The 10,874-nt window shown below is 32.5% G+C and overlaps 1 pseudogene; it reads left to right on the forward strand.

Moving 5' to 3' along the window:
* Positions 1 to 5,292: 5,292 nt before the first annotated feature.
* Positions 5,293 to 10,490, forward strand: LOC143406433 (uncharacterized; annotated as a pseudogene).
* Positions 10,491 to 10,874: the final 384 nt, after the last annotated feature.

Genomic DNA, 10,874 nt, shown 5'->3' on the forward strand with positions numbered 1-10,874 from the left:
ATGTCAAAGTGGCGTGACTTGGGTGATATGATCTGATCTTCATCAACATAGAGTAGTAATGAACAACACACTGAGTACTGACATTTGTGTAAAACTACCATGTTCCAATAAGTGGATCATGGCTACTTAGTGAAATGTTTGAGTCTTGTGTCGGGTGAAGAAATGTACAAAATTGTTCTGCAAAAAAATACAAAATTAGTGTTTGTGCTTGAAAGGAGGGGCATGTTCAATGCATTTTGTGTACCTACCAAAATCCACAAGCATTATAACCTACAGTATATGAATTATTTTGTTTCATCAGAATGCACAAAGACTAAGTTAGTAACAGGTTTTTTTTTTTTTGTTATTCTGTGTGCTCTGTACTATTTCCAATAATGAATTCTATTAGTCTTCACAGACAGACAACACAATATGCTACAGTTTAAAACAAAATTTGTATATTGCCTAAATAACTTTGAAGTAGTGAAGCCAGAATGAATACAGGCAGTCCTTATAGATAGGTAAATTGGGTCAGATAAATCAAGGAGACCAGTTTGTGTCCAGGAAGTTGGATCCCCTGACGGATTGAAGTATTACTGCCTTAAGACCCCTTCCTCCACCTTCATCAAGATAATTTGCCCCTGCTCCAATCTGTTGCTAAGGTAACCTGTTCCAGGGATAGTACCTCCCTACAGGGAGTTGTGAAATTTATTAATGTAAATTTATTAATCTTCTTGCCTAGATTACTCCAGCTTGGTCCCTCTATCCATCTGCTTCTCACCTTTTGCCTGTCTCACCTAGCATCTGGGTCTAAAAACCTATGCAGGAAGAAGAGAGATAAAAGGAAGAGAGCAGGAGAACAAAGTAAGCCTAAGACATATAAAAAGGGCAGAAAAACCTCACTGTTTGGGATACCAGGATACCAGCTATGTCCCCGTTCTCCCTCTCAGGCAAAGTCTATGTTACCCCTTTTTAAATAAACCCTGCTTTATATGCTTGCCTCCATGTGTTTCTCTAATGTTGTATTTCAACATGTGAGGAAGAAGGACTTGTCACTGATAACCCATGGTATCAGTAGGTGGTCCAATACTGTAGTATTGATCTGCAGTGTCAGGATATGTTGAGGGCCACAATCAAGTCAAGATGGCACCTGGCACTTTGCCAGGAGGAGTGGTTTGTGAAGTAATGCCAGCAAGTCATTAAGATGATGAGGATTCCTTAATGACTGACTGCTGTATCTAGATGATGTTAATTAAGTTAAGCTGAGTGTAATTAGTTAAGTGTATATACCTCTGCTGTCCCGTAATAAAGCAGCTCCCTCTGTTTCAACCTTCACAAGTTGCTTGTCACCCCCCAGTTATTTTGCCCAGCCAGACTGTGGCAAGGATACAGGGTCTTTCAATCATGTTCTCTGTTCTATGACATCTGCATTAGGAAAGTCATTCATGATCCAAGATACCCAATCACATCTCTATTTCATTCTCACATACACACAGACACACATCAATCAATCAATCAATAAAAGAAAGAAAAAAGAAAAGCTTATCCTTTTCCTTTGACTAATTGACTTAGTTTTGTAGCACTGACAATCAAACTTTTTCCACGAGTTATGCTTCAGCTTTCTAAATGATTCTTATTGGCAACAATTTGGTTATATGGTCACACATAATTACTAGTGGATAGCTATTACTCGGATAGAAAATACACAAATTTCATGTTAAAAGATGATTTCATCTTATGTGCTAAATGATTATTTTATTATTTAGAATAATGATGAACATTGATGTTGAGGGACAGTGATTAATGGTACCTACTTCAATATTTATTTTTCTTTTACTCATAAATTCTTCAACATAAGTTATTTAGATCTTATCTCAATTTATTAAAATCCATAAGGTGACACTAAATATCCTTTTCTTACAGGAAAATTCTGCTATTCAATCTGCATTAATTGTGTTGTTGTGTATACCAATTTCACAATTATCCTCCTGGGATCTTCAGTCTCAACTATTATATTTATTTTATTTGATAAGCTTGCTGGTTTCCTTGGGAAATGTCTGCTGTCTATATCATTACAACTATTCTCATGGGCTGATCAAATTTTTAAGAGAAATAATTTCCAATTTTTGAACAAGTTTAAAAATGATACTCTTTTCTAATTGGGAGTTTTATTTTTATTTATTTTTAATGAGAATAATAGACCACACCATTTTCTGTTATTATAGAGAAGGAAAGGAATAATCACATATTTTACTATTTAACTTCTTATCAAACAGGCTTTCTATAATTCTCTTTTCTCCCCCAGAAATCTCACATATATTTCAACCTAGTGTAATTGTATCCAATACCCAGGGCATGTGAGTGTTCTATGGTGTATATTGGATTCCTTCTTAATGTTTACTATTTTTAACTTAGAATTTAGCTTTTCTAGAATGATTAAATTAAAAGTATCTTTAATTGCCTTTTCCCCCCCAAAATTGTAGCTATTTGTTACTATATTTATCCTTGGAGATTGATAACTTTAAAAGTGTTTCTTATGCATATTTAATTAAGGTTTAGGAGAATAATCAAGATAAATGTTCAATCTAATGTCTTTAATTTGAAGCTATTTTTTTCTCATTTCTTAATTCAGAATAACAAAATATAGATCATCTTATTACTATTTAATGGACAAACCAACAGTAGGATCCCAATTTCATCTAAATGTCAGTTGACTATTACACACATGTATGAGTAATAATTTGGATTGAAATTGTTGTGTTCCAGGGTACAGCCACTCTGAGAACAGATTATGTTCCTTCAGCTTTTCTAGAAATTTGTGATATACTTCTTTTTATTCATGTTCTGATAAGTCAGTAACATTTTTATAGATGACAAACAGGTTATTACCCTGTAATTTGTCTTGAGGTTGAGAATGATCAAGGCATAACTTTTTAACTATTAAGATTTCCTAGCAACTCCATTTTTAAAAGTTGTCAAAGATGAAGATGAATCATCATAGTTATTCTTTATGAAAAGAAAAAATACCAAATGCTGGTCTTTGATGATGCCTATCCCTTAGTGGTATTTTCATCTATTATTTATACATACTTTGTGTCCAAGTCAAAGAAATCAAGTTTACAATGATGTAGACACACCTTTCAGTGGAGTGCATACGCTTACCATGGTTTAACTGCACAAGTAACATTACCTGCAACACAAACACTTTAGATTTTTCTGCTTGTATAGCCTGAAATTGGAGATCTTTGTCTTAGTCCTCCTTTTGAAGAATCAAATTACAAGATATTTTCTAGTGAAATGTACAATCAAAAATCTAAAACCAGCCAATGAAAATAATATGAATTTTCCTGTCATAAAAATAAGCAATTAATGAATTACTGGAAAAAAATTTAAGAATACAAGCTCGTTTCCAATAGCTCCAAAATAAAATAAAAACCTGGGAACAAATATAACCAAAAAGTGATAGATAACTACAAGAAAATTATAAACATTAATGAACAATAAATTGAAGAGGCCACAAAATACTGGAAAAATATTCTGCATTTGTGCATTAGGAGAATCAATATTGTTAAAAAACAAACAAACAAATAAAAAACAAATAAATAATATTACCCAAAGCCATATACAGATTAAAGCCATCCCATTGTCATTCTTCATAGAACTTTGAAAAAAACATAAAATTCATCTGGACACACACAGACACACACACACAAAACAAACAAACAAACAAACAAAAAACCCTAAATAGCTAAAGGAAACTTGAGCAAACAGAACAAAGGAACAAAGCAGGAGGTATATTATTTGACTTCAGAATACATTACAAAACTATTAGAATTAGAATGACATGGTATTAGCATAAATAGATGCATAAACCAATGGAATGTGATGGAAAGCATAGAAGTCAACTCAGATTTCTAGAGTCATCCCATCTTCAGGTGGCTAAGAACACACATTAGTGAATGAAATGTCTTTTCAATAAATCATTCTCAGGAAATTAAATATCAGCTCACAAAGGAATGAAAATAGATCCCTATTTATCACCAGTTAGGAAAATTAACTTAAAAAGGTTTGAATACCTAAATGTAAGATCTAAAACATTGAAAGTAGCAGAAGAAAACAGAATAAATGCTTCCAGACTTTCAAATAGGCATTAATTTGCAATGAGGTTCAAAAATTAATGTTGGTAAAACTGAAAACACTTCAACATGACTAAAATAAGTAGCATCAAACTCTATATACAATTTCTTAAAGCAAATATATCTTTATATCGGCATATCTATCTTTATTTGATTGGTTCTGTTTCACTGTGGAATCTTAACTGTGATAGATTTTGGTGCTAAGATGAATTTAGAAGAACTCCCTTTGCTGCCATAGATTGAAAAGCAAAATAAAGCCAGTTTCCTATTAGAGTTTTTTTCTTAATGTGATAAAATAATTTTGAAAAATGTTGTGGGTAAATTTTATGTATCAATTTTGCCAATTGATCATAGATTTTTTTTGGTCAATATTAGACCAGGTATTAATATGAAGATATTTCATGCCTGTGACTAATATATATTATCTTTTGTTTCAAGTACACTTGAAACAAAATAGCTGAATTCCCACAATATAGGTGGATCTCATTCAATCTGCATAAGGCCTTTTTTGCGGGTGGCTGAGCAAAAACAAAACAAAACTGAACTTTCTGAGAGATGAAAGAATTCTACCTCAAGACTGTAACATACAAATTCTGCCTGAGTTTCCATCCTGCTTCCCTACCTTATGGGCTTCAAATTTGAGAATGAAAAATCAACTCTCATTTGAGTTTCCAGTTTGCCAGCCTTCCCTAAAGAATTTACTCTTGCCAGGCACTATTAATGTGTGATCCAATTTCTTAAAATAAATATATCTGTATATCAGTATATCTATCTTTATCCAATTGGTTCTGTTTCACTGTGGAATCAGTTTTAACTGTTACAGATTTTGGTGCTAAGATGGATTTAGAAGAACAGAACCTGAAGAATGATACTTTTTAATTAGTTCTAAGATTTCTGTAATAGATTCACTAATCTGATTCTTTTTAAAGGTATTATCTTTTCTATCCAGAATGTTAAAGTGACACCACTAGTAAACTGTGGCAATAGAAATCTGCATCACCATTGGATAATGTTAGCCATATCCATATGTAAGAAAATTTTGGATGACTATGTATTTCGTTTCTTAGAATATTTTATTTTCAATCGAATGAGCATAATACAATTGGTTCTTTGCTCCTAACAATGATGAACAAAGTGTTGAAAGGAAAAAATAAACTCAGGGCTTCAAGTTCCCAGCATGAAAGTCTTTATGTCTGCCCAGAAGGCAAACCTTATCTCCTGTAGCCATGGAGATGAGATTTCTGAAAACAAAACCCAGAGTCTCATCCTGTGAGTGGCTGGAATACAAGGCAAATTGAATTTGTTACTTTGCAGGATATCTACTCTTAAAGTAACTACATTGATTGGGCAGAGATGTGGTCCTGGAAATGGGAATGGAACACATAGGTAGAACCTAGTGAAGACCTATAAATTCTGCTGAGTCCTTATTAGATAAGGGCAACCCTATTCAACAGAGGAAATTGTAATGTCTTTCCCTTAGATAACTGCCTTGTGAGATGCTGCTAATTTTTATCAGAACCCACCCTTACCACCCCTCTTTCCTCCAGGACCAATAAGTAGACTAATGAACTAGACTGAAAGGTGAGATATAAAGTGTGATGCATGAGGAAGTATACTACATGAGAAAAGAATTTCATGATTTTTCCAACTTATATAATAGAAATCTAAGAAATGTTTGTGAGCTAATGTTGGAACAACATAAGTTTGGATTTGAATAAAATTATTGGAATAGGCCTACTAAACTGAGATTCTGGGTTTAGTGTTGCATATTGAAGTACTAAAAAGGTCTGTAACAGTTTGTTTTCTTGGAGTCTAAACTATGGACCAAAGGTAGCCTACAAATTTATATTGAACTGACCTAACTACCTTAATATACTGTAGAAAAAGTTTTCCAAAAGCTTAGGGAGATTGGGAAATTAGAGTGGAATTTTCATGTAAGTCTGTATGTAGACCCTGGGAAAAGACAAATCTCCTGTTAAATGAGAAATAAATTAATGAAGGAATACCCAGGATCCTAGAAGACTTCTATGGTTGTTCTCTGCAAGTAAGAAATTACAGTAGGAATCGCTACTGAACTGGGTTCCTTAAAGACAGTGTGGATAGTTGTATGCCCGGGTGGCGAGGTGAAGTGGTGACACTTTATTACAAAAGAAAATATAGATGTCATTACTATAATGAAAAGCAGAATTAAAGCAGTGAGCAGAATTAAATAGCTATCAGAATTGTTTGGCTCATGGGGACTTATAGCATTGGCATGGTATACCTAGGAGAGAAAAGAATGGGTATCTAATGAATTCTTACTTAATCGTTATAGGTATAAACTCTGAGCAAGTGATCAGAAGTCAAACTTAAATCTCTAAAACAGAACTATAGTCTTTCAATCAATTCCCAGATTCAAACCAGTTTACAGAACTGAACACGATAAAGTGAGAGGAAAACAGGTCTTTTGAGAAAGAATCTTAATACACAGATCTAATTTATACTGCTAATATTCTCTCCAATTTTCATACAATGTCATATAACCTTTTAGCAGGTTGCTTTTATACTGGGGAAAGCAAATAACTGGACCTTCTGTGGATTTTTGAACTGATACTAATTCCAGAAAAACTAAAATACATGCTATGGTCCACTACTCAGAGTAAGTGCTTAAGGAAATCAGGTGCTCAATGAAGTTTTAGTTGAAGTTCATCTTACAGTATGACTAGTTTGTCTTTGAGCCCATACTATGTTTTATTTCCTCAGTTCCAAAATGCATAATTGAAATAAACATACTCAGCAACTGACAGAATGCTAAGCAACTCAGTAAAACCCTGTCTCTAAATAAAATACAAAATAGGGCTGGAGATTTGACTCTGTGGTTGAGTGTGCCAGAGTTCAATCCCTAGCTTAAAAAAATATATATGTATGTATGTATATATATATATATATATATATATATATATATATATATATATATATATATATATATACAAATTTATTTTTTCATAGATTCTGGAGGTCAAAAATTCAAAATGGTTCACATTAAACAATGACACACCGGGATCTTCTGTAACACAGTAGGGCATGGCCCGCCATTGAGAGCTGCAAGACTTCTCCACTGAAGAGTTTTGTGGCTTGTGCAGACCTCACCTGTCAGCAGAAGAAGTGAATTTGAAGGCTAAAGCAGGAAAGTGTCTTGTGAATTTGAAGGCTAAAACAAATCTGTCACTATTTCTATGTTACTTCTGGAGGCTCTAGGGAGAATTAGTTTTCTTTCCTTTTTTAGCTTGTTTAGATGTCCACTTTCTAGGATAAAAATTCTCTTCTTCCATTTTCAAAATCAGCAAAAGTAATTTGAGTCAATTTTACTCATTTTTCTTAACTCCCTCTTCTGTCTTTCTCTTCCAAAATAAAGAACCCTCATGATTGTGTTGAATCCACCTGATCAATTCTAGATAATCACTGATTAGCAAAATATTTGATCTGCAACCCTTATTTCCCTTTGCCATATAAGATTACATATTCATGGCTTCAGATGATTAGGTTGGTATGTATCTTAGCATGTTCATTATTCTTCCTACACCAATGAACAGAGGAGAAGCCATTCATATCAAAAATATTTTGACTTACATCACTTTTTGTTAATTTGCTTTGTGATGCTGTGAAGAAAATATCTGACAGTAACAACTTATAGGCTCTATCTTCCTATGAATCTGGCCTTCCTTCTGCCTTGAATATGTATTCCTTGCTTTACTCTGAAACCTTCTCACTCTTAAGATGTTCAACATTCTCCTTGAATATGTATTTCTTATTTTATCCCAAATGGTGTCTCCCCTTAATACAGTCGCATATTCCTTGAATTTGTATCTGCTTTTCAAAATAAATCTATTTCTCTGGAAAAGATAAAATAAAATAACAACTTAGAGGATGGAAAATTTATTTTGACTCATGTTTTCAGAGGAACAGTTTATGCTTGACTGACTATTCTTCTGAAGTGAGAGAGGATAGGGCAGCAAGACTGTTCTGCTCATGGAAAGAATGGAAATTCTTGCTATTTGTCATTTTTCCTACCCATTGGTATTATCATATTTTTAAAATTTTATCCATTCTCATAGTTACTCATTATAAATTCATTTTTTTAAAATTTTTGTTCTTTAATGAGACATGATGTTGAGCATCTTTTCATATGCTTTTCTATCTATATCAAAATGAGAACTAAAAATTATATATAATGAAGCACAAATAATAATTAAATGCAAATTATAATACCGATTCACATATGATTATATACAAATTACAATATTTATTAACACAAAATCTATTGAATGTTTTCAAAAAAGATTCCCAAATATTTCCAATTCTATGGAAATACTTTAAAGAAATAATTTGAGAAGCAGGAGGACCAGTTTTGCAATGTGAGAACATCAAGTAAATTCACATAAAAGGAAAACAGTTGACATAAAATAACTTTAATGAAAATGGCAGGATATTGAATTAATAATAGACCAAAGATGAAATATGAGAAAATTACTTTATAAAATTTTAAACAATAAGTATTATAATAATAAATTTGCTAAAACTTTTTGAAAAATCAACAAATCTTAATTCTGAAAAATTATGATTAGATGTAACACTTATTGAAAGAAAATTAACAAAGATGACAGGATACAGGACACACTACTCTGAAAAATGTCATGTGAAGAAAAAAAGCAGATCCAGAAAGTTTTCTCTAACCAACTCCCAGGCTTCACCCTTGGAAGCAGGTCATAAAAGAATTCCCTTACCTTCCATCACAATAGGTCATAAGACCTGCATTTACTCTCTAGATTTGAATGAAAGAAATATTTTTATCTCTTAAGACAGAGGGACATGGATAAAGTCTGAATAAACAATCTTTACATTTTCTCAGTTAATTGACATTAGATCCCACACCGGTTATGTAGTCAGGCTCCTGTACAACTGCCTGCTCTTTGGGCACTTTTATGCTTAGATTTCTTTGGACCATGTGTTTCTTTGGTTCTGTATGTCTGGAGGATCCTGTGTTATGTAAAACTTATGTAAAATTAATTTGTATGCTTTTTTATCTCGTTATTTTCATATTTTCTTTCCATATAGAGGCTTCAGTTATAAACCTGGGATGAGTGAGGAAAAAAAAAATATTACTTTTTATTGCCTACAATACATGTAGATATTTGTTTAATAGAAAATTTGTTAGAGATCTAAAGTAAAAATTGTATGAGTTAGGGTAAATTGTAAAGGTCTTATTTGCCAAAAAAATGCATTATTAGAAAAGGGTGTGATATCATGATGATATGTAGGAAAATAATAGGATAGACACTTTGTATAATTTATTATCAAATTTTGGCATGAGAAATGCATGAAATATACAGACATCTTTATGTGCACAAAAACAAAAGTCACTATTGTCACCATGAGTAATTGAGAGAGTAATAGAAAATGAGATAAGGAAGTACAGGGTGAGAAAAAATCATGCCATTCTTTTTATTTAATAGTTTTCTTAGGATTTTTGAGAACCCACAAAAGGAAGTTGCTAATGAATCATTCAGTATTTTTAAATGTCATTAATTATTGAGATGAAGTAAAAAAAAAAACTATATATTTTATCAACTTAACAAGATTTTCAAAAATAGCAAGCATCAATATCAATATAGATAAAAATGTTGATGATGCTGTCTCTTCAAATGTGATTTCAATTATATATATATTTTTAATTGGGTAGCTTTACAGTGGTAAGCATGTGTGGACCATTCTCCATAGTGAAGGGTTGAGATGGCAACTCGGGGTGGCCATCTGGGCTCTGGGTGAAGCAGGTTCAGCATGGACAAAATCACTTTTGAGTATTCTGAAGATCCTCATCATCAGTGAGATTGGGTTGCACAAATACATTCTGCTATTAAGGTTTACAGATGATATTTTTATTCAGAACTTGTAGCATCAATAAGATACTGCAGGTCCAGGGAGGTGTATATTAGTTTATAAAGTCACAAAATGAGGTACTTTTGTTAAACTGGATATTTGGTTAAATGAATTGGAATTGCACATATTGGACAAGAAATGACATAACAAACATGATAGTTAGAAATAAAATTGGTAAGGGAAATCATGAAGTTGATAGAAATGAAGACTTGAAATTTCCCGGAAACTACTCCACATTATTTATAGAAGCAAATGCAAAAACCTGCCATGGTGCACAATGTGCCTTTGAAGAACTTGTTGAAAAGATCATTCACAAGCCTGGACTGTGGGAAAGTAAGAAGCAGAAAAAAGAAGTCAAACTGTCACACTAAGAAAAAAGCCATGGAGGAGGAGCCTGTGGACATTATTGTTCTGTGTTATAAACTCTGGAAAATTCTATCTTTTGCACAATTAATCTGACAGTGACATCTGTTAGTTATTTTAGGGACCTTCATTTTGCACATAAATGTTTTGCATAATGGTAGTAAATATTTACAAGAAATCCTATTCATTGACTTTTGCAGGTGAAATACTATGGTAAACATATACAATTTGCAATGTATAATTTTTTATGTAACATAAAATAGGTGTACCTTTATGAGTACGTTTGAATGATTTACATTTATCATGTAATTTTTTAAACATTCATGTACCTAGTATCTGTTGACACAAAACCTTTTTTTTCCTGCCAATTACTAAATTGCTTGGTATGTAGGTAGAATTTCTAAAATTATGTCAGAGATACTAGTTCCTTAAACCTGTAAAAGTTCCTTTGGAGAATCATGAAAAGCATAATTCCACAGC

The sequence above is a fragment of the Callospermophilus lateralis genome, chromosome 8 (genome assembly GCF_048772815.1).
Source record: "Callospermophilus lateralis isolate mCalLat2 chromosome 8, mCalLat2.hap1, whole genome shotgun sequence".
NCBI lineage: Eukaryota > Metazoa > Chordata > Mammalia > Rodentia > Sciuridae > Callospermophilus > Callospermophilus lateralis.